Source organism: Rhinolophus sinicus, chromosome 9, assembly GCF_057876585.1.
Source record: "Rhinolophus sinicus isolate RSI-liver-muscle chromosome 9, RSI-T2T, whole genome shotgun sequence".
NCBI lineage: Eukaryota > Metazoa > Chordata > Mammalia > Chiroptera > Rhinolophidae > Rhinolophus > Rhinolophus sinicus.
Genome location: NC_142509.1, coordinates 2,490,659 through 2,511,801, shown reverse-complemented (window position 1 = coordinate 2,511,801; position 21,143 = coordinate 2,490,659). Strand labels below are relative to the sequence as shown.

The following is a 21,143-nucleotide window of genomic DNA, read 5'->3' as shown; positions in this document are numbered from 1 at the left end:
AACTCTACAAGCCAGGAGGGAGTGGAAACAAATATTCAAACTATTGAAAGAGAGAAATCATGAGCCAAGAATAATCTATCCAGCAAAGATGTCCTTTACATATGAAGGAGGAATAAAGACCTTTCCAGACATAAAGAAGCGGAGGGAATTTTCTAATAAACGACATGCACTACAAGAAATACTAAAGGAGGCTATTCGACCACCATCAACAGGGACAATTAGTGGCAACCAAAACTCAAAAAGGGGGAGAGTAAAGGCCTGAACCGGAATACGGAAATGTAGAAAGTAAACGTGCTGAAGAAAATGGAATACTCTAAATATTAAACGTTCTTTTACATAAACTTAAGGGTAACCACTCAAAAAAATCCAGAACTGAAATGTATACTGTAACAAAAGAAGAAACAGAGGGAAATATCACAGAATACAACCACACAGAAATAATAGACAACAACAAAAAGGCAAAGAAACAATGGAGACACAGCCTTCCAGAAAACTAAAGATAGAATAATAGGAAACCTCACATATCAATAATCGCCCTAAATGTAATGCACTGAACTCACCAATAAAAAGACACAGAGTAGCAGATTGGATCAAAAAACTAAACCCAACCATATGCTGTCTCCAAGAGACACACCTCAGCTACAAGGACAAGCATAGACTCAAAGTGAAAGGGTGGAAATTGACACTCCAAGCAAATGGTACCCAGAGAAAATGAGGTGTAGCCATAATGATATCAGATGAAACAGACTTCAAGGTGAAAAAGATAACAAGAGACAGAAATGGACATTTCATAATGGTGAAGGGGACTGTACAACAAGAAGACATAACAGTCATCAATATTTATGCCCCCAATCAGGGAGCACCAAAATATACCAAGCAACTACTAACAGAACTAAAGGGACAAATTGACCAAAACACAATTATATTAGGGGACTTAAATACATCATTGACAGCTATGGATAGATCATCCAAACAGAAAATAAATAACAAAATAGCAGCCCTAAATGACACATTAGATGAAATGGACATAATTGACATTTATAGAGCACTTCATCCTAAAACATCAGACTATACATTCTTTTCTAGAGTACACAGAACATTCTCAAGGATAGACCATATATTGGGACATAAAATCAGTCTCAGCAAATTTAAGAAGATTGAAATCATACCATGCATATTCTCTGATCACAAGGCTTTGAAATTAGATATCAACTGCAAAAAACAGCGGGGAAAAAACACAACTACATGGAGATTAAACAACACACTTTTAAAGAACGACTGGGTCAAAGAAGAAATTAGAGGAGAGGTCAAAAGATACATAGAAACAAATGACAATGAATATACATCCTACCAAAATTTTTGGGATGCAGCGAAAGCACTTTAAGAGGGAAATTTATCGCATTACAGGACTATCTCAAGAAACAAGACAACGCCAAAATAAATAACCTCATGTTACACCTTAAAGAACTAGAAAAAGGAGAACAAGTAAAACCCAAGGTCAACAGAAGAAAGGAAATAACAAAAATTAGAGCAGAACTAAATGAAATAGAGAACAAAAAAGACAATAGAAAAAATTAATGTGACAAAGAACTGGTTCTTTGAAAAGATTAATAAAATTCGCAAATCCTTGGCTAGACTCACTAAGATAAAAAGAGAGAAGACATTAATTAACAAAATCAGAAACGAAAAAGGGGAAGTTTTCACGGACACCACAGAAATACAAAGGATCATCCAAGAATACTATGAAGGACTATATGCCACCAAATTCAACAACCTAGAAGAAATGGACAAGTTCTTAGAAACATACAGCCTTCCAAGGCTGAACCATGAAGAACTGGAAAATCTAAACACACCGATCACCAGTAACGAAATTGAATCAGTCATCCAAAACCTTCCCAAAAGCAAAAATCCAGGACCAGATGGCTTCACTAGTGAATTCTACCAAACCTTCAAAAAGGATCTAATACCAATCCTGCTCAAACTCTTCCACAAATTTGAAGAAGAGACAGTACTCCCTAACTCATTTATGAGGCCAACATTACCCTGATACCAAAACCTGGTAAGGACAGCACAAAAAAAGAAAACTACAGACCAGTATCTCTGATGAATACAGAAGCAAAAATCCTAAACAAAATTCTAGCAAATCGAATACAACAATGCATTAAAAAGATTATTCATCACGACCAAGTGCGGTTCATCCCCGGGGCAAAAAGATGGTTCAGCATCCGCAAATCCTTCAATGTGATATATCACATAAAAAAAATAAAGGACAAAACTCATATGATTATATCAATTGATGCAGAAAAATCATTTGAAAAGATACAACATCCATTTATGATTAAAACACTTAATAAAATGGGTATAGAAGGAAAACACCTTAACATAATAAAGGCCATATATGACAAGCCCTCTGCTAATCTCATAATTAATGGTGAAAAACTGAAGCCCTTTGCTCTACATTCAGGAACACGACAGGGCTGTCCCCTATCACCTCTGCTTTTCAACATAGTGTTGGAAGTCCTTGCCAGAGCAATCAGGAAAGAGAAAGAAATAAAAGGCATCCAAATTGCGAATGAAGAAGTTAAATTATCACTCTTTGCAGATGACATGATGCTATATATAGAAAACCCTACAGACTCCACCAAAAAGCTATTAGAAACAATCAACGAATACAGTAAATTTGCTGGCTACAAAATCAACGTACAAAAGTCCATTGCATTCCCATATACTAACAATGAAATCCCAGAAAAAAAAACTACAAAAAACAATTCCTTTTGCAATTGGAGCAAAAAGAATAAAATACCTAGGAATAAACTTAACCAAGGATGTGAAGGACCTATATGCTGTAATTATAAGACATTTTTGAAAGAAATTGAAGAATACACAAAGAAATGGAAAGACATTCTGTGCTCATGGATTGGGAGAATCAACATATTTAAAATGGCCATATTACCCAAAGCAATATACAGATTTAATGCAATCCCCTTCAAAATCCGTGTGGGAGATGAGGGTAAGGGGGATCGAATATAGGGTGATGGAAGGAGAACTGACTCTGGGTGATGAACACACAATGGGATTTATAGATGATGTAATACAGAATTGTACACCTGAAATCTATGTAATTTTACTAACAATTGTCACCCCAATAAATTTAATTAAAAAAAAAAATCCAAATGACATTTTTTAAGGAAATAGAACAAAACATGATCAGATTTGTTTGGACCACAAAAGACCCCGAATAGCCAAACAATCTTAAGAAAAAAGAACAATAATGGAGGTATCACACTCCCTGATTTTAGCTTGTACTACAGGGCTACAATAATCAAAACAGCATGGTTCTGGCAGAAAAACAGACACATAGAGCAATGGAATAGAATTGAGAACGTGAAATAAAACCACATAAATATCGACAGATGATTTTTGACAAAGAAGCAAAAAACATACAATGGAGAAAAGACAGCCTCTTCAATAAATGTTGCTAGGAGAATTGGATAGCCACATGCAAAGAATGAAACGGGACTGCTATCTGTTACCATATACCAAAATTAATTCAAAATGGATCAAAGACTTAAGCATAAGACCTGAAACAATAAACTGCATGGAAGAAAACCTAGGTACTAAACTTATGGACCTTGGGTTCAAAGAGCATTTTATGAATTTGACTCCAAAAGCAATGGAAGTAAAAGCTAAAATAAACGAATGGAACTATGTGAAACTCAAAAGCTTCTGCACAGCAAAAGAAACCATTGACAAACTAAAGAGGCCACCAACTGAATGGGAGAAGATTTTTGCAAACAGTGCCTCCGATAAGGGGCTAGTATCCAGAATATACAAGGAACTCATGCAACTCAACAACAAAAAAACAAACAACCCAATTGAAAAATGGGCAGAGGACTTGAAGACACATTTCTCCAAAGAGGACATACAAATGGCAAATAGACATCTGAAAAAATGCTCAACATCACTAATAAATCAGAGAAATGCAAATCAAAACCACAATGAGATGTCACCTCACCCCAGTCAGAATGGCTATCATCAACAAGACAAATAGTAACAAGTGTTGGTGAGCCTGTGGAGAAAAAGGAACCCTCATACACTGTTGGTGGGAATGCAGACGGGTGCAGCCGTTATGGAAGGCAGTGTGGAGGTTCCTCAAAAAATTACGAATAGAATTACCATATGACCCAGCAATCCGTCTCCTGGGTATCTACCCAAAAAATCTGAAAACATTTATACAGAAAGACATGTGTGCTCCAATGTTCATTGCAGCTTTATTTACGGTGACCAAGACAAGGAAACAACCAAAATGTCCTTCGATAGATGAATGGATAAAGAAGTTGTGGTATATATACACAGTGGAATGCTATTCGGCGGTAAGAAAAGATGATATAGGAACATTTGTGACAACATGGATGGATCTTGAGAGTGTAATGCTGAGCGAAATCAGTCAGACAGAAAAAGCAGAGAACCATATGATTTCACTGATAGGTGGTATATAAACCAAAAACAACGAAAGAATGACACAAACAAATGAGAAACAAAAACTCATAGACACAGACAATAGTTTAGTGGTTACCAGAGGGTAAGGGGGGTGGGGGATAGGAGATGAGGGTAAGGGGGATCAAATATATGGTGATGGAAGTAGAACTGACTCTGGGTGGTGAACACACAATGGGATTTACAGATGATGTAATACAGAATTGTACACCTGAAATCTATGTAACTTTACTAACAGTTGTCACCCCAATAAACTTTAATTTAAAAAAGTTTAATTTTAGAAAATTAATATACAGTACTTTTAGAAAATCTGTAAAATATATATGCAGAAACACATACAGAAAAATAATAAAAATCATGTATACTGCTGGTGGCCAAAAAATGTACATAAGTAGACACTTTAGTCAATGTTGCGCTAGCACTAGTTCACCATAATCAGAAGTGTCTGGACTCTGATAGTTACCACTTTGAGCACCTTTTGTAACTGTAGAAGTCAAATGTGACTTGTACTCATCTTTTGTTATCTGTATGTATTATTACAATTTTAATAGTTTGTTTTTCATTTCTTAAAATGTGCAAACATTTTTTTGGCACCCTCTGTATTTCCACTACTCAGAGAAAACCACTTTTTAATAGTGAGGCTTTTTTTTTTTAATTTTATTTTATTAAATTTATTGGGGTGACAATTGTTAGTAAAATTACATAGATTTCAGGTGTACAATTCTGTATTACATCATCTGTAAATCCCATTGTGTGTTCATCATCGAGAGTCAGTTCTCCTTCCATCACCATATATTCGATCCCCCTTACCCTCATCTCCCACCCCCCACCCCCTGCCCCCCTTACCCTCTGGCAACCACTAAACTATTGTCTGTGTCTATGAGTTTCTGTTTCTCATTTGTTTGTCTTGTTCTTTTGTTGTTCTTGGTTTATATACCACATATCAGTGAAATCACATGGTTCTCTGCTTTTTCTGTCTGACTTGTTTCGCTCAGCATTACTCTCTCAAGATCCATCCATGTTGTCACAAATGTTCCTATATCATCTTTTCTTACCGCCGAATAGTATTCCATTGTGTATATATACCACAACTTCTTTATCCATTCATCTATCGAAGGACATTTTGGTTGTTTCGATGTCTTGGCCACCGTAAACAAAGCTGCAATGAACATTGGAGCACACGTGTCTTTATCTCTAAATGTTTTCATATCTTTTGGGTAGATACCCAGGAGACGGATTGCTGGGTCATATGGCAATTCTATTCGTAATTCTTTGAGGAACCTCCACACTGCCTTCCATAACGGCTGCACCAGTCTGCATTCCCACCAACAGTGTATGAGGGTTCCTTTTTCTCCACAGCCTCTCCAACATTTGTTATTATTTGTCTTGTTGATGATAGCCATTCTGACTGGGGTGAGGTGATATCTCATTGTGGTTTTGATTTGCATTTCTCTGATGATTAGTGATGTTGAACATTTTTTCAGATGTCTATTTGCCATTTGTATGTCCTCTTTGGAGAAATGTCTCTTCAAGTCCTCTGCCCATTTTTCAATTGGGTTGTTTGTTTTTTTGTTGTTGAGTTGCATGAGTTCCTTGTATATTCTGGATACTAGCCCCTTATCGGAGGCACTGTTTGCAAAAATCTTCTCCCATTCAGTTGGTGGCCTCTTTATTTTGTCAATGGTTTCTTTTGCTGTGCAGAAGCTTTTAAGTTTCACATAGTCCCATTCGTTTATTTTAGCTTTTACTTCCATTGCCTTTGGAGTCAAATTCATAAAATGCTCTTTGAACCCAAGGTCCATAAGTTTAGTACCTATGTTTTCTTCTATGCAGTTTATTGTGTCAGGTCTTATGCTTAAGTCTTTGATCCATTTTGAATTAACTTTGGTACATGGTGACAGATAGCAGTCCAGTTTCATTCTTTTGCACGTGGCTATCAATTCTCCCAGCACCATTTATTGAAGAGGCTGAGAAAGACCTATTTTTCAATTGAAAGTAATCTTATATCCCATCTTCTCAGCACGAAATTTATTTTACTTCCAAACCTCCTTCTCCTACAATGGCCTGTGTTAATCAGTGTTCTCCAGAGACACAGAAAATAATGTTTTTTAATTATATTTAATTTACATTTACATACATATATAATGCTAAGTGAAATAAGTCAGATATATATATATATATATATTTGCCTCATGTGATTATGGAGGCTGAGAAGTCCCAAGATCTGTAGTCAGCAAGCTGGAGATCTAGAGAGCCAATGGTATAGTTTCATTCCAAAAGCCAGCAGCCTCAAAACCCAAGAAAAGCCAGAATTTGAGGTTGAATCCAAAGGCAAGGAAAAAACCAATGCCCCAGCTCCAAGCAGTCAGTAAGTAGGAGCTCCCTCTTACTTGTGGGAGGGTCATCCTTTTTGTTCTATCCAGGCCTTCAACTAATTGGATGAGACCCACCCATATTAGGGAGGGCAATCTGATTTATTCAGTTTACTGATTTAAATGTTAGTCACATCCAGTGACACCCTCACAGGCACACCCAGAATAACTGCTGACCAACTATCTGGGCACACTGTGGCCTAGTTAAGCTGATACACAAAATTAATGATCACATGGCCTGACGACATTTCCTGCCTCATTAGTGAATCATTAACCTTCCTCTGCCAACATTTTGGTCAATTTCCTGAGAGTTTTCTCATATAAATACAGACAAGACCAAACTCAGCTTTGTTTATAAGAACGAGTGAGATCATAGCAGTGATGCTGTGGAATTTTCTGATACTTTTCAGCCAAATATGCTATATCTGGGATGCGTCTCAAGGGAGTTACTAAGTGGTAGTACCAGGATGAAATGACCCAAAGGGAATAGGGTATTAGTTTTGTGATGATGAGATGAGTGATGTGGGGAAGCAGAGAAGTTATAGCACATACACATACTCGAAGGGACCTTGTGACCTGGAATGCCTGTTGTTTGCTCACTTGTTCTGTAGTGACCATCTCAGTCTGGATGGTGCAGACTAATGTTGAAACATTGTAGATGGGTCTAATCTGCACAGGAATTACTGGCCTTCCTTCTGCCACTTGGTGCTTCAACTTACCCAACCATAAAATGGGTATCTTTGATCTGTCTTTGGTTCATGGAAGTATTAAGAAGTATAGTGATGTCTCTATGGTACTTCAACCCCATTAAAAAAAAAAACTGCGTAAATAAATTAAAGGTCACTCTATAAGAAATTATTTCAAGTTAATTAATGGCCCACATGTTTGTAAGAGTCTGTAAATATTTAATAAAAGTACACAAATGGCTGGCAACATGAGGATTCAGCTTATAACAGAGTTCAAAAGGAAAAGAACACAGAGAAAACTAAGACCCGAATGGAGCACCTGATGAGTGATTCTGTTTGACCACACAGTTCTACTATTCAACAAACCAACTTCCCACTGGCATATTTTTCATCACACATTCATTTACTCTATGACCCAGCAATTCTACTACTGGTTTTTACCCAAAATAAATAAAACATGTGCCCACGAAAAACTTGCACAAATATATTAATAGCAGTGTTACTTATGGTAGTCAAAATCTAGAAACAACCGAAGTGTCTATTAACAGGTGAAGAGATAAACAGATTGTGGAATACTCATACGTTAGAATACTTAGAAATAAAACAGAACTACACAACAATGCAATGTGATACACAATAGAAAAGGAATACAGAGACTACCGATACAGGCAACCACACAGACAAGTCTTAAAATCATTATGGGGAGCCAAAAAAACGAGACACACAAGAATTTTGTTGAATCATTGGGTTGTACACCTGAAACTAAGATAATATTGTGTGTCAACTATAATGAAAAATAAATTTAAAAAATAAACGTAGTACATACTGCATAAATTCATTTATATGAAGCTGTGAACAGTCAAGATTAACCTATTATAAGAGAATAGACACTGCCAACAGTGTCTAGCAGTGGGGCTGGGGTTAGTGCTGGTGGGAAAGTAAATAACTAGAAAGAGGACTTAGGGTACTTTCTGGAGTGATGAAAATATTTTGTATCTTGTTTAGGGGTGGTGGTTTCACAGGTGTATAGAGTTCTTGACCTCATCAAACTGAACACTTAAGATCTATGTGTACTGCTGTATGTAATTATATCTTAATAAATAAATAGTTTTTTAATATTGTCAAAACTCCCATATCCAGTGGCAGGAAAACTTTCTCCCCACTGAATAAATTTTGAATGGGCACTGGGAGAACTTGCTCAAGTTCTCACAGCTAACAAATGCAAAACTAGACTTAGTTTTCGTTTGATCATATCCTTTGTGCTTGTTAAAGATATCCATTAAATACATTACTTACTACTTATTTTGTAGAAGAAAGGTGGAAAGGAAGACAGAAAGGGGATGTCTGACACCCTCCCTGACTTTTGCTGTTTAATACACTTACTTCCCTTCCTCTCAGCTCTATTGTTTTATCCATTTAACATTTCCACATCTGTCTCCACCCAGATGCTTGCTGTGCTCATGGACAGCCAACCCTGAGGTGGTTAGCTGACTGGAAATAAAGCCCTGGAGCAAGCAGAGAATGACACAAGACAGTATATAATTGAGGGTTCATTTGCATGGTACGCGCTCCAAGTGCCAAAATTAGAGAAAAACCTTTTCAAAGGGAAGCTGGGCAAGGAGTAGGTTTCACTAAGGCAATGGGATGAGTGTACTCTGAAGAAATGGGAGTATTTTGATCAGTGGAGACACAGAAGAGGGCATAAGGGGGTATCATAACCAAAGGCACAGAATAATCAGAAAAGCACCAAGCACATTAGAGAAATAAAAAGGATTAACTTAGCTACAATTTGTTGAATATCTTTGTTTTGTCACCAATAGATGTAAGCATCTATTTCCTTATTTAGACTTCGGGACATCTCCTCATTACACAGATAAGAAAAAGGAAGACATAGGGAAATTGGGGAACTTGCTCAAGTTCTCCCAGCTAACAAATGCAAAGCTAGACTTTGAATCCAGGTCCATAGCTCACGTACTTGCAAACAACACCAGGTTCATGCAGATGAGGTTGCAACAAGGGTTTTAAGGCATTTTTTAGCAAAAGGCAGGAAATTAGTTCATTAATTCATTAATTCAAAGGTAGGGGTTGTTTAGAAATATTGAGGTGACATAGAATGAAAAGTTGGGGAACCCGAACATAGAAAACCTTGAATAACAAGTTAAAGAGTATCAATCTCATTGCAGGTACAGAGAAGTTATTAAAATTCGTAGAGCAAAACCACGTGAATATGAAAGAAATGTTTGAAGAAGATTGTTCTGGCCATGATGAACAGGATGAACTGGGTGGGAGGGAACCAACAGCAAGAATAGCAGGTAAAAGAATATCAGGATACTGTGTTAGTTCCAATAAGGTGCCATTTAATGGACAGTGGTGAGACTATAATAAAAAAATACTCAAGAGACATTACAAAAGAAATATGCTCCAGGTCTAGTGTCTAATAGGATGAAAGGGTGAACGAGGTAAGCTAGGATAAAAGACAGTTCTGGAGGTCAAGCCTTGATCCTGGAAAAATTATGTCTGTGTTAGAGAAGTCAGGAAGGAGAGCTGGAAGGAGTGGAGGGTGGACAAGCTAATCAGTTCAGCACATTCAGGGTTTGAGATCTGGTGGGACAGGCAAACATGATGAGATCTGCATGGCAATGGTACAAAAACAGACTGAGTCACAGAACCAAACCTTGAACAATAGAGCCGCCTGGTTAAGGGCTTGGACTAAAGCCAGAATAGACCAGGAATTGATACCTACCAGCTATCTTACCCCGGTTCTTCCTCTAAAAATGAAATAAAATACCTGGTGTACAGGGTTGACAGAAGGATTTGAATATACAGTAAGTACTCAATAAATGTCAGCTCTGGTGATTGAGGGACACATGGATTGGGGGAGAAAGAAGAGAAAGGAAAGCCTAGAAGACCCAGATGAGGAAAAATCAGAGAAATTCAGAAACGACTAGAAAAGTGCCATATGACATATACCCAGAGCCTCTTAAGGAGAAATTGATAAGCAAATGAGGGTGGGGTCAGAATGGGCCACTGATGTTGGCAATCAGGAGATTTAAAGGAGGCAAAGTCAAGCTTCAGGGGATTAAAGAGACACTGGAGAGTGTCACAGTGGAGATAAGAGATGTAGACAAGACAGGTAGTAAGAGGAAAGAGAGATCTAGAAAAAACAAATTCAATGAAGATTTATTTTCTTTTTTTTTTTTTTTTTTTTAATTAAATTTATTGGGGTGACAATTGTTAGTAAAATTACATAGATTTCAGGTGTACAATTCTGTATTACATCATCTATAAATCCCATTGTATGTTCATCACCCAGAGTCAGTTCTTCCATCACCATATATTCGATCCCCCTTACCCTCACCTCCCCCCCCACCCCCCCCACCCCCCTTACCCTCTGGCAACCACTAAACTATTGTCCGTGTCTATGAGTTTCTGTTTCTCATTTGTTTGTCTTGTTCTTTTGTTGTTTTTTCAAAATCAAGCAGACTGGGCCAACCAAGTAACGGTCAAGTGAACAAAGAAACAAAATACATTTAGGAGAAAAATGATAATTAAGGGACAAAACCACAGATAGAGGCAGAAAGTAATGAAATCAAAGGAAAACACCGATGAATTAGCCTGAGAGATAGAGGGAAATCTCTTATCTGGAGAGTATGGAAAGGAGACAGGAGAAAATGAGGTAAAAGAAGGAGAAAAGACTGGTGTTCTGAAGCTCTGTGGATGGTGGAGAAAGATTTGACCCCAAACTTAAGCCAACCCAGTCTTTTGGATTCATCTGTGAGAAGGGAACCCCATAGCCTGATGCCACAGGAAGGGAGCTGAACTCACCCCTCATTCCCACTGAGCCCCACCTTGAATACATACGCATGGTTTTACTGTCAAAGGGAGAATATTTGTGTTCCATATAAGTAAATGGAATCCACACAGGCTGTCTGAGGAGTTACTTTCAGTTGCTACCTCTCCAAAGGATCACCATGTATTCCCATGACACTTAGTAGAAGTTGAAAAGTTTGGGTTGTAGACTTGATGAGGGTGTGCTCTCATCAAGCTCCCTGTGCATCAATGATTTCTGTGAAAATTCTAAATGCTCTAATTCTCTGATGTATGTGGCTTTGAAAACTTAGTCTCACTGGGGCCTAATTCAACATTTGGCAATCCACTGGCATACGTGGTACTTGGCATTTTCATTGCTTTGTTATTTAAAGGGCAATTCATTATGTGCAATGGAAACAAATAAAACTCTATTTCTGACATTTCTAAATCTGAACCCTGAACTCTCAATAAATCTTCAGTTTCAAAATAATTATTTAAGCAAAACCCTGGTGTATTCACTTTAAACCATTGAGTAGTGATTCTAATGGTTAGTGGTTCAGTCTCTGATCTTGAGACTTGAGTATTGGAAGTTCCCTAAAGAATATTAAACAGTCCCCTATGCTGCAACCCATTAAAGGCAATCTTGTCCTCACAGGCCTCAATTACATTTGCACAGCAATTAGTCCTGCACAGGGTTTCATACATTTCTTAATTATAAAACAAGTTTGTACTCTATTGGCCCTTTCAGATGGGTTAAAGGAACATTAATTACCTCCTCTTGAGACATCAAAGAGTTGGTTTTCTTTTTTTAAATCCCTATCTTAGGTATGAACAAAGCAAGACATAGAGATGAACTAACATCTATTGAGCACCTACTATGTGTTAAGCTCTATCTGGGGTGATTTACTCATGTGTGAATGAGCTTATGGGCAAAATTTTAAATCCTGTTTTGCAAATGAGAAAAACACCCTTGGAGAACTTACATTACCTTTCATTGGTCACATTGCTGCCTGAAAGTGAGCTTTGTATCATGGTGCCTCTTGAGGTTGATTGCCATGATGATGATGATGATGATGATGATGATGATGACCCATCATGTATTTGTTATCACCTTCTGTATGCCAGACAGGGTGCTAGGAGCTGTGAAGAATAAAATGACTGGGTCCCTGTTCACGGAATAGACGAGGAACAGATAACTCCTCTCTGGAGCTTCTCTAATCAAACCAACCAGATTGCTGTGGGACGACCCAGCCGGCAACCACCAGCTCCCAGGTGGGTAGGCGCTGCGCTAGAGTTCACACAATCTAAGGTGGGGTTCCTTGGGATCCAAATCCCGGGAAATCGCCACCTCTCTCTTTCATCCTAGTTTGAGGCATCACACAGAGAAGGAAGTTAAAACACATCAGAAACCAGCCCCCCTCCCTCCACCCCCAGGAAAAGCACCTAAGTATCCTCGTGCCTAATTTTGGCATCAGAATACGCCAATCGCTTTCTTCCCTTCGTTGGACTCAGGCAACCCAGCCCCTGCCCTCCGTCTAGTTTTGTTTTGTTTTGTTTTGTTTTCTCATTGTATTATAATCTTCTAAATTGCGCATTTCATAAAACCTTCAGGAAAAAGACAGGAAATGAGGTTTAGAGGAAGACAGAGGAAAGTAGGGGCTGGGAAGGGAGGGCGGAGGGGGAAGCAAACTATCGGATAGCAAGTCTTGCGTTACCACGACCTGTTAGGCGCACTTCCTCTCCCTATCCCTGCAGCACCTCTCGCGGGATATGAGCCACCCTCCGGGCTAATGAGCAGAGCGCAGGAATAACTAATCCTAATGCAATTACCGCTGCCCATTACACTGACAGGTTTGAGGCCCTCCCCGCATGCCCTGCAGCCTGAGACAGCCTCCTGCAGACGTGCCTGAGCCTCCTGTTTGAGCCTTTTGACAGCTGTATACAGTCCCGGCCCCTCCCCCTGACAGCGTCCGGGGAGAGTGATCTTTTAACAGCGAGTCCCCCACGCAACCTGTCGGAGGTGAAATGAAATCTTAGCCGTTTGTGGGAAGCTTGGCCGGGTGTGCATGTTCGGCAGCTATTTCCAGAGCGGTGCTGGAAGAAGCAGGAGAGACAGGCCCCCTCTGTCGGGCCGCAGACCGAAGCTTATGGGGTGAAAAATTATAGCGCGCAGGCCCGGCCCTCTCCTGGCAGTGCTGGCGCCCCAGTGATAGGGGGATGGTTTGCAGCACACATGTTCCTTTGTTTGGCCGGATCACGTGCTCTGCTTGCACCGCAGCATGTGGTACCACTGGAGGAAATCGAACCAACACTGAAAGTTCAAGGAAAAGCTAAGTTCTGCTGGGAAGCGGCTGGGCCACAGCGGGGTGAAGTAGGCCGGGTGAAGTAATGCAGCAGGGGGCAGGCCTGACTCCCTCCGGGAAAAGCACAGGGCATGGGGGGGAACGCTGGGGGAAACCGCCCTTTTGGATGAAGGAGACTGCAGGTTTCTGGCACCAAGCACACACTGGGAAGGTTGTCCTTGTAACCAACCAGTCCTGCCTGGGATGGGAAGTGGATTCTGGTTATAATAATAATCTCTTGTATTTGAAAGAGCTTTATAGTTGATAAAGCCTTCTCACAACCTTTATCTCATTTAATCCTTACAAAAATATATGATGGTAAAATGCCTCTACTTCTTGGGGTAAAGAGGGAGAGGGGAAGGACTGGAGCCCTCCCTGCCCCCACCCCAACCCTTGACTAAGTGGTCTGAACTTTCTAGAAAGCCTGGAAGGCTGGCTCCAACCATGGTTGATGGCGAAATGCATGAAACAATAATTATTTGTCTTCCACTTTCTCTCTCTCTCTCCCTCCCTCTCATTTTTTAAAAAATTACAGAACAATACACACTTACAGTTTTAAAAACACCAAACAATACAGAAATGTATGAAACATAAATGTACCATGTAAAAAGGGAAAGTTTTCCAAAATCCAATTTCCTAAATATTGTCAAGGTTAAGATTTTCAGTGATTTTCTTATTTACCATGTATGTTTGAACAGTTACTCAATTTATAAATACGTCTTTATTTAAAAGGAAAAGGGGAATCTTACATACACACTATTGAGTTAAATCTGTTCAATTTAACAATATATCAAAGGATATCGTTCCAAAATAGAAGATATAAATCTATACCATTGTTCACTTTAAGAGCTGCATAATATTTCTTTGTATAAATGTTTCATTATTTAACTACACATTCAAATGATTTCTAGTTATTGTTTATTAAAACAATGCCAAAATAAACAGATATGATATATGAGTATTGCATATGAATAACTCTCAATATATGAATATATACATATATGAATATATACTGCACATTGTGAAAGTATTATTTAGGATCAGTTCCTAAAATTTCACATCCAAAACACTGTTGAGTAAAAGGTAAACTTAAATTTCAACAGACATGCCCAAATCATTCAACAAAAATGTTACACTAACTCACAATGCATGTAAGGTTAACTGTTAGTGCATGACATGAGTGTATGAAACTTAACTGCTTCCAAACATACCTGATCTGAGTATTTGTAAATTTTTAAAATTCTTGCTAATTCAAGAGCACAAATAACTGATGTTTTTAAGAGTGGAGATGAGCATGTTTCTTTATTTTTATGGGTATTTGTTATTTTGTCTTCTATAAGTTGTATTTCTATTGATTTAATTATTGTTTCTTATTTATTTGAAGAAATGCATTTAAATACTTTGCAAAGATCTTTCCTAGTTTGTTTTCTGCCTTTCAATTCTGTAATACAGAAATGTTAAATGTTTAATGTAGTCAAATTAGTCCATCTTTATCTTCATGGTTTCTAGGTTTCATGCCATGCTTAGAAAAATTTTCTCAAAATTCCAGAAAATAAAACATTCTGCTGTATTTTCTTTTAACATTTTTATGATTTTTAAAATTTTATTTAACACATTTTTATTGAGCAAGTAACATATGTCAGACACTGTTTTAGAAGCCAGATTTGGGGCAGTCCCAGTGGCTCAGGTGGTTGGAGCACTGTGCTCCTAACACGTTCCTAACGTGCTCCTGATGCTGAGGTCACCAGTTCGATTCACAGGTGGGCCAGTGAGCTGCACCCTCTACAGCTGCTAACAATAGCTCTCCCTGGAGCTGGGCTCCCCTGAGCTGCCGTGGGCTACCGTGGGCTACCGTGGGCTACAGTGTGACAGCAGTCAGCGAGAGCTTCCGTGAGCTGCTGACCGACTAGTCGCCTCAGCCAGGGGGAGCACAAGGTTCATAATACCAGCATGGGCCAAAGAACTGTGTCCTACACAACTAGACGGAGAAACAACGGCTTGAACTGGAGTGGGGACTTGAACGGGAGGGGGGAGGGGGGAGGGGAGGGGGGGAGGGGAGGGGGGAGGGGAGGGGAGGGGAGGGGAGGGGGAGGGGGAGGGGGAGAGGAGAGGTAGGGGAAAGAAAAAAAGAAGTTAGATTTGTACACATAGTTTCTGAATCATGGAGCTTGTGTTCTCTGGTATAGGAGATAGACAACAAACAAGCAAATGACTTAATGGATAAGTAATTACAAAATTCAAAGCACTATGAAGAATTAAAGAGAATAACAGACAATACCTACTTAGAGAGAGTGGTTAGAGAGTGATTACAGAAGGCAAGATTTAAACTAAGATCTGATGAATGAGAAATAGCCTGTCATGGATGTGAAGATCATTCCAGGCAGAAGGAACAGTACATGCAAAGACTCAGAAGAGGAAAATAATGTAAAGTATTTGATGAATTTAAAGGGCAGTGTGACCCGGATACTTTAAGCAATGTAATGAGGCAGAACATAAAGAGCTTTATACAAGATGAGGAAGAAATTAGTATGTGCCTTACAGATCCAGGTAAGGAATCAATTTTATTTTAAATGCAGTGGGGAGCTACTGAATAGTTTAAGGAGATAAGTTAATTAATCTGATTTATGTTTTTATGTTTTGAGTTATTTAAAAGAATGTTCTAACTTCCTTGAGAATGATGTAAATGGGGTAAGAGATGAAGTTAGGATGCCAAGCAGGATTCTGGGGGGAAAGATGGTGGTTTGCTGAGTAGTGGTCATGAGAGATAGAGATGGGTAGATTCAAGAACCATTTGGGAGTACATTGACATGATTCATTGATGGAATAGATGTGGGTGATGAGGGAGAAGAAGGCATCAGCAGGGCTTCTAGGTTCTAATTTGAGCAACTGGGTGGATGATGGTGTTACCGAACTCAAGGGGTTCGCTGCTGAGGGTGCTCTAGTCAAGAACAAGAAGTGGTTGTTGTTTAGGTAGTTTTATTTACTTGCAACAAGTAAAGGAGACAGGGAATTCACAGTCAAAGCTCTGTCTCCCCAAAGGAAGGCTTAGCCATTGCTTATGTACACTATTTGGTTAATTACATGCTGATTTCTTCTTTGCAATTAGACAAACTTATCCAGTTGTGATTCCAGTCAAGGTCCTCAGGTTGCAGCTGCATCTGCAAAATACTGTGCTACATTTTAGCATTTAGCAAAAATAGAATTTAGTAAGGACTACCCAGACCTTGAGACCTTTGTCCTATCTAACAGTGGAATCATTTCCTGAGAAGTATAGTTTAGAGAAAAATGTGGGAGTAAAGTAGGGAGAGTCTAGGGATCACTTTGAACATGTTAAGTTTGAGATAATCATGAGATATCCAAGGGTATCCATCAAGTAGGTGGTTGGCAACACAAAACCGAAACTCAGGGGAGAAGACATGGTAGGAGGTAAAAATTTGGAAATTGCTGGCCATTAGATATTTAAATCCAGGAAAAGAGTATATGGAGAAGAGCAGAGGGCCTGGCTACAAGCCCTGAAGAACTTCCATATTTGGAGTTGAACTGAGGAGGAGATGCCAGCAAAGGAGAGTGAGGAGCAGTCCCCTAGGGAAGGCAGAAAACTTGGAGAGATTGATACATCAGAGATTAAGAGAGGAGGAAGAGCATGCAGCAACAAATGCTGAGGAGATGTACCGTAATGTATGAGGACCAAAAATAATCCATTAGAGTTGACAACAAAGAGCTTACTAATGATATTGACAAGAATAGGGTTAGCAGAATGAGGAGTTAAAAGCTGTAATTTGAGAACCATGGCCATCTCTCAAAGAGAAAACTTGAAATTTAATAGGAGACATCTGCAGATATAATGTGTTAATTTGGTATTTCTCAAACTTTGTTGAGCATTAGATTTATCTAGTTAAAAGTACAGTTACCTGAGCCCCATCCCCAGAGAGTCTGACTCAGTATTCTTAGGGTCAATTATTTAATTAAGTTCTTCAGGCAATTCTGATACATAGCAAAGTTTGAGAATTACTGCCCTAACCCAAGGAAGGATTGATTTCCCAGAATGGAATTTCAGGTTCAATCTCTGATTGAAAGACGAAAGATTTGGGGACAGAAGACATTTCAGTACTTTTTAGATCATATCATATAAGCAGCTTCCTACTATTTTATGAAAATAGTGACTGTACAGAAAAATACATCACTTGGCCTTAAACTCAAGTGTTTTAACCTGGACATAAATTGGATTCACTGAATACAAGCTGAACTCCCTACTTCCCCTGCCTATTTGGCTATAACCACAAGTAGACTCAAATAACATTTTATAGGTGAAATTCTTCTTTTTGTTAAATAAAGTTCTTCCCAGAATTTAAAAAAAAAAAAAAAAAGTTGTCTTCTTCCATTGTTCTTCTAATTAACTAGATGGTCTAAGACTGAGACCATGTCCTTAAAAGCAAAACAACTTCTGGTTTGGGAATTTATAATCAACTCCTCTTTATTTAGCAACCACAATATAAGCAAGCATTTTTATATACATTCTCTCAATGAATCTTCATATGAACCTTTTGAAGCATTTACTTTTATTTCTATTTCATGGATAAAGAACTGTTATTAGAACAAATGGTGCTGAAATCAATTATTAGAGATGTCTCAAAAAAGAGCATTCCTTGTATATGTATACATTTAACTGTGTTATCCAGACTGTGGAAAGAAAAAATGGGTGACTCATTGCCCAAAAGAGTCTGATATTTGCCTTACCTTACCCTCCTGGCTCAGCTGTGTAGATCAGGTTGTTCACAGGGTAGGATCCTATATAAACTGGATTTTTATTGTTTACCAACTTGGACATGGAGTATTATGTTGTGGAATGCATATGCATGAGTTCTAGGGTTCAAATTTTGTCCCTTAATAGCTCTGTTGCCTAAGTTGACAAGTCATTTTTAAGCTTCATTTTCCATTTCGATCATGTATGAATCAAAGAGCACTCAAAAGAATGTTGTGAGTATTAACTGACACATGTTACATACACAGTATGCTCAATACTCTATTATCATTTTTAATACGAAATTCCATTTTACTCCTCAGTCAAATCCCAATTTCATCCAAATCTCTCATAGGATATATTCCTAAAATCCTTTTTAGAAGGGACTGATGTATCTTGATCCTCTCCAACCCATGAGGGGTTATTTCAACCATCTTCTGCTCCTCTCCTGAGTTCCACTTAGGCACACCCTTTCTTAAGATCTTATTTTGGAACAAGATCATCAAAATGGCAGCCTGAGGTGAGCCTCTGTAAGCTCCCCTGGAATTTACAACTAAACGAACAACAATAACTCCATAAAGGACTCCCTACACAGCAGACAGACAAGACAAAGAGGCCCACTACTGAATTCACCGAAAGGTGGGCGAATCGCACAAGCAAGGGAGGAGGGAAGGGAGAAATGTGAAGATAGAGCTGCGCGGGAGCAGGACGCAGACGTAGCTCCGTGCTCTGAGCTCGCTGCATCCAGGAACTACCGCAGCTGCGGGAGAGGGAAGAACTCGGACTGCTAGGGCTCTGCTTATGGCCCACAGGGCTGAGAGGGCAGCATATAACATGGCTGAACACAACACTCATGGCAGAGACATCGGACAAAAGACTGAGGGAAAAGGCTGAAAACAGTGGTTTAAGCCCTCACTGCCGAGCAGAAAACGGAAGCCTTTGGTACTGAGACTAGCAGCCCCTCCCTAACCTCCCAGAGCTTGCCACGCACCCACCTGCCCGGTGCTAGAAGCGGAACAGTAGCAGTGTCAGATCAAAAGAACAGAATATTTGCTGTTCTGAGAACTGTGGAACGCAGACACAGATTCGGAGACCAACTAGTTCCGACAAAGGGGAGGGAGCTGTGGAAGCAGGACCGGCTGTGGTGATGGACACAGCCATTGCTCTGAGCCACCTCTCACAAATCACCCTGCCTCTGGACCCACCTAATTGGGAAGATCCCTACAAGAGTAAACAGAACTGCTGAAACATACGGGCTCTGAATATGGTGCAGGAAGAGCTTTGGAACGTCAAAGGCTCTGTGCATACCCGCCGGGAAACTGCACCTTGTGACCCAGGCGAACTATAAACAGAGGAGAAGCCCATCTAAAAGGGAATCCCCCCATTCTGTGAGAAGCTAGAATACTGCAGAGAAAACATAGCCCTACCGTGTGAAAGAGGAAAAAAACGGCTGCAGTTGGAGAAAAAATAAAACATTCTACCAACAAGTACTGGAAAACAAAAGAAACACCTCTTCCTATCAACCTGTTGTAGAAGCCACTCCTGTAGATGTCTAGGAAGAGAAAGTAAATCAGTAATTGCCATGAATAACCAAGGCAACAAGACAGCTCAGAAAGAAAGTTAAAAGTCTCCAGAAAAGGACTTAAAGATATGGAAATATGTGACATAAATGAAAGAAAATTCAAGATTACAGTTCTGAAAAAACTCAACGAGATGCAAGAAAACACAGAAAGGCAGTTTCATGAACTCAGAAACACAATCAAAGAACAACATGAGCATTTTACGAAAGAGATTGAAATTTTTAAAAAGAACCAAATAGAATTTCTGGAGATTAGGAACTCAATAGAAGAAATTAAGAATGAAATAACCAGCTTAGGTAGTAGAGTTAAAAGATGGAGGAAGGAATTAGTGACATCGAAGATAGAATCCTGGAAATTACACAGATGGAAGAAGAAAGAGACTTGAGACTTAACAAAAATGAAAGAACTCTACAGGAACTTTCTGACTCCATCAGAAAGAGCAATATAAGAATAATGGGCATACCAGAAGGAGAAGAGAGAGAGAAGGGAACAGAGAATATATTCACACAAATTGTTGATGAGAAATTCCCAACTTGTGGACAGAACTGGATGCTCGAATCCAAGAAACAAATAGAACACCTAATTATCTCAATCCCAAGAGGCCTTCTCCAAGTCACATTGTATTGAAAATGGCTAAAATCAATAACAAAGAAAGAATCCTGAAAGAAGCCAGGGGAAAGAGGACGGTAACCTACAAAGGAAAGCCCATTAGATTATCATCAGATTTTTCAGCAGAAAATCTACAAGCCAGGAGGGAGTGAAACCAAATATTCAAACTATTGAAAGAGAGAAATTATGAGCCAAGAATAATATATCCAGCAAAGATATCCTTTAGATATGAAGGAGGAATAAAGACCTTTCCAGACATACAGAAGCTGAGGGAATTTTCTAATACACGACCTGCACTACAAGAAATACTAAAGGAGGATATTTCACCACCATCAACGGGGACAATTTGTGGCAACGAAAACAAAAAGGGGGAGAGTGAAGGCCTGAACCAGAATATGGGAATGGAGAAAGCAAGTGTGCTGAAGAAAATGGGATACTCTAAATATCAAACTTTCTTTACATAAACTAAAGGGTAACCACTCAAAAACTATCCAGAACTGAAACAT

The 21,143-nt window shown here is 39.1% G+C and overlaps 1 long non-coding RNA gene across 5 annotated transcripts in view; it reads right to left on the bottom strand.

Moving 5' to 3' along the window:
• LOC109438144 (uncharacterized) overlaps positions 1-13,497 on the bottom strand; it is a 61,161-nt gene extending 47,664 nt beyond the window's left edge. For 2 of the 5 annotated variants that reach the window (XR_016022336.1, XR_016022337.1), the window contains exon 1: positions 12,354-13,356. This is a non-coding gene — a long non-coding RNA (uncharacterized LOC109438144). Of the gene's footprint in view, positions 1-12,353; positions 13,357-13,376 lie in introns of those variants that run through there. The other 3 variants (XR_012492670.2, XR_012492669.2, XR_012492671.2) reach the window with 3 other exon arrangements.
• Between the last annotated feature and the right edge of the window lie 7,646 nt (positions 13,498-21,143).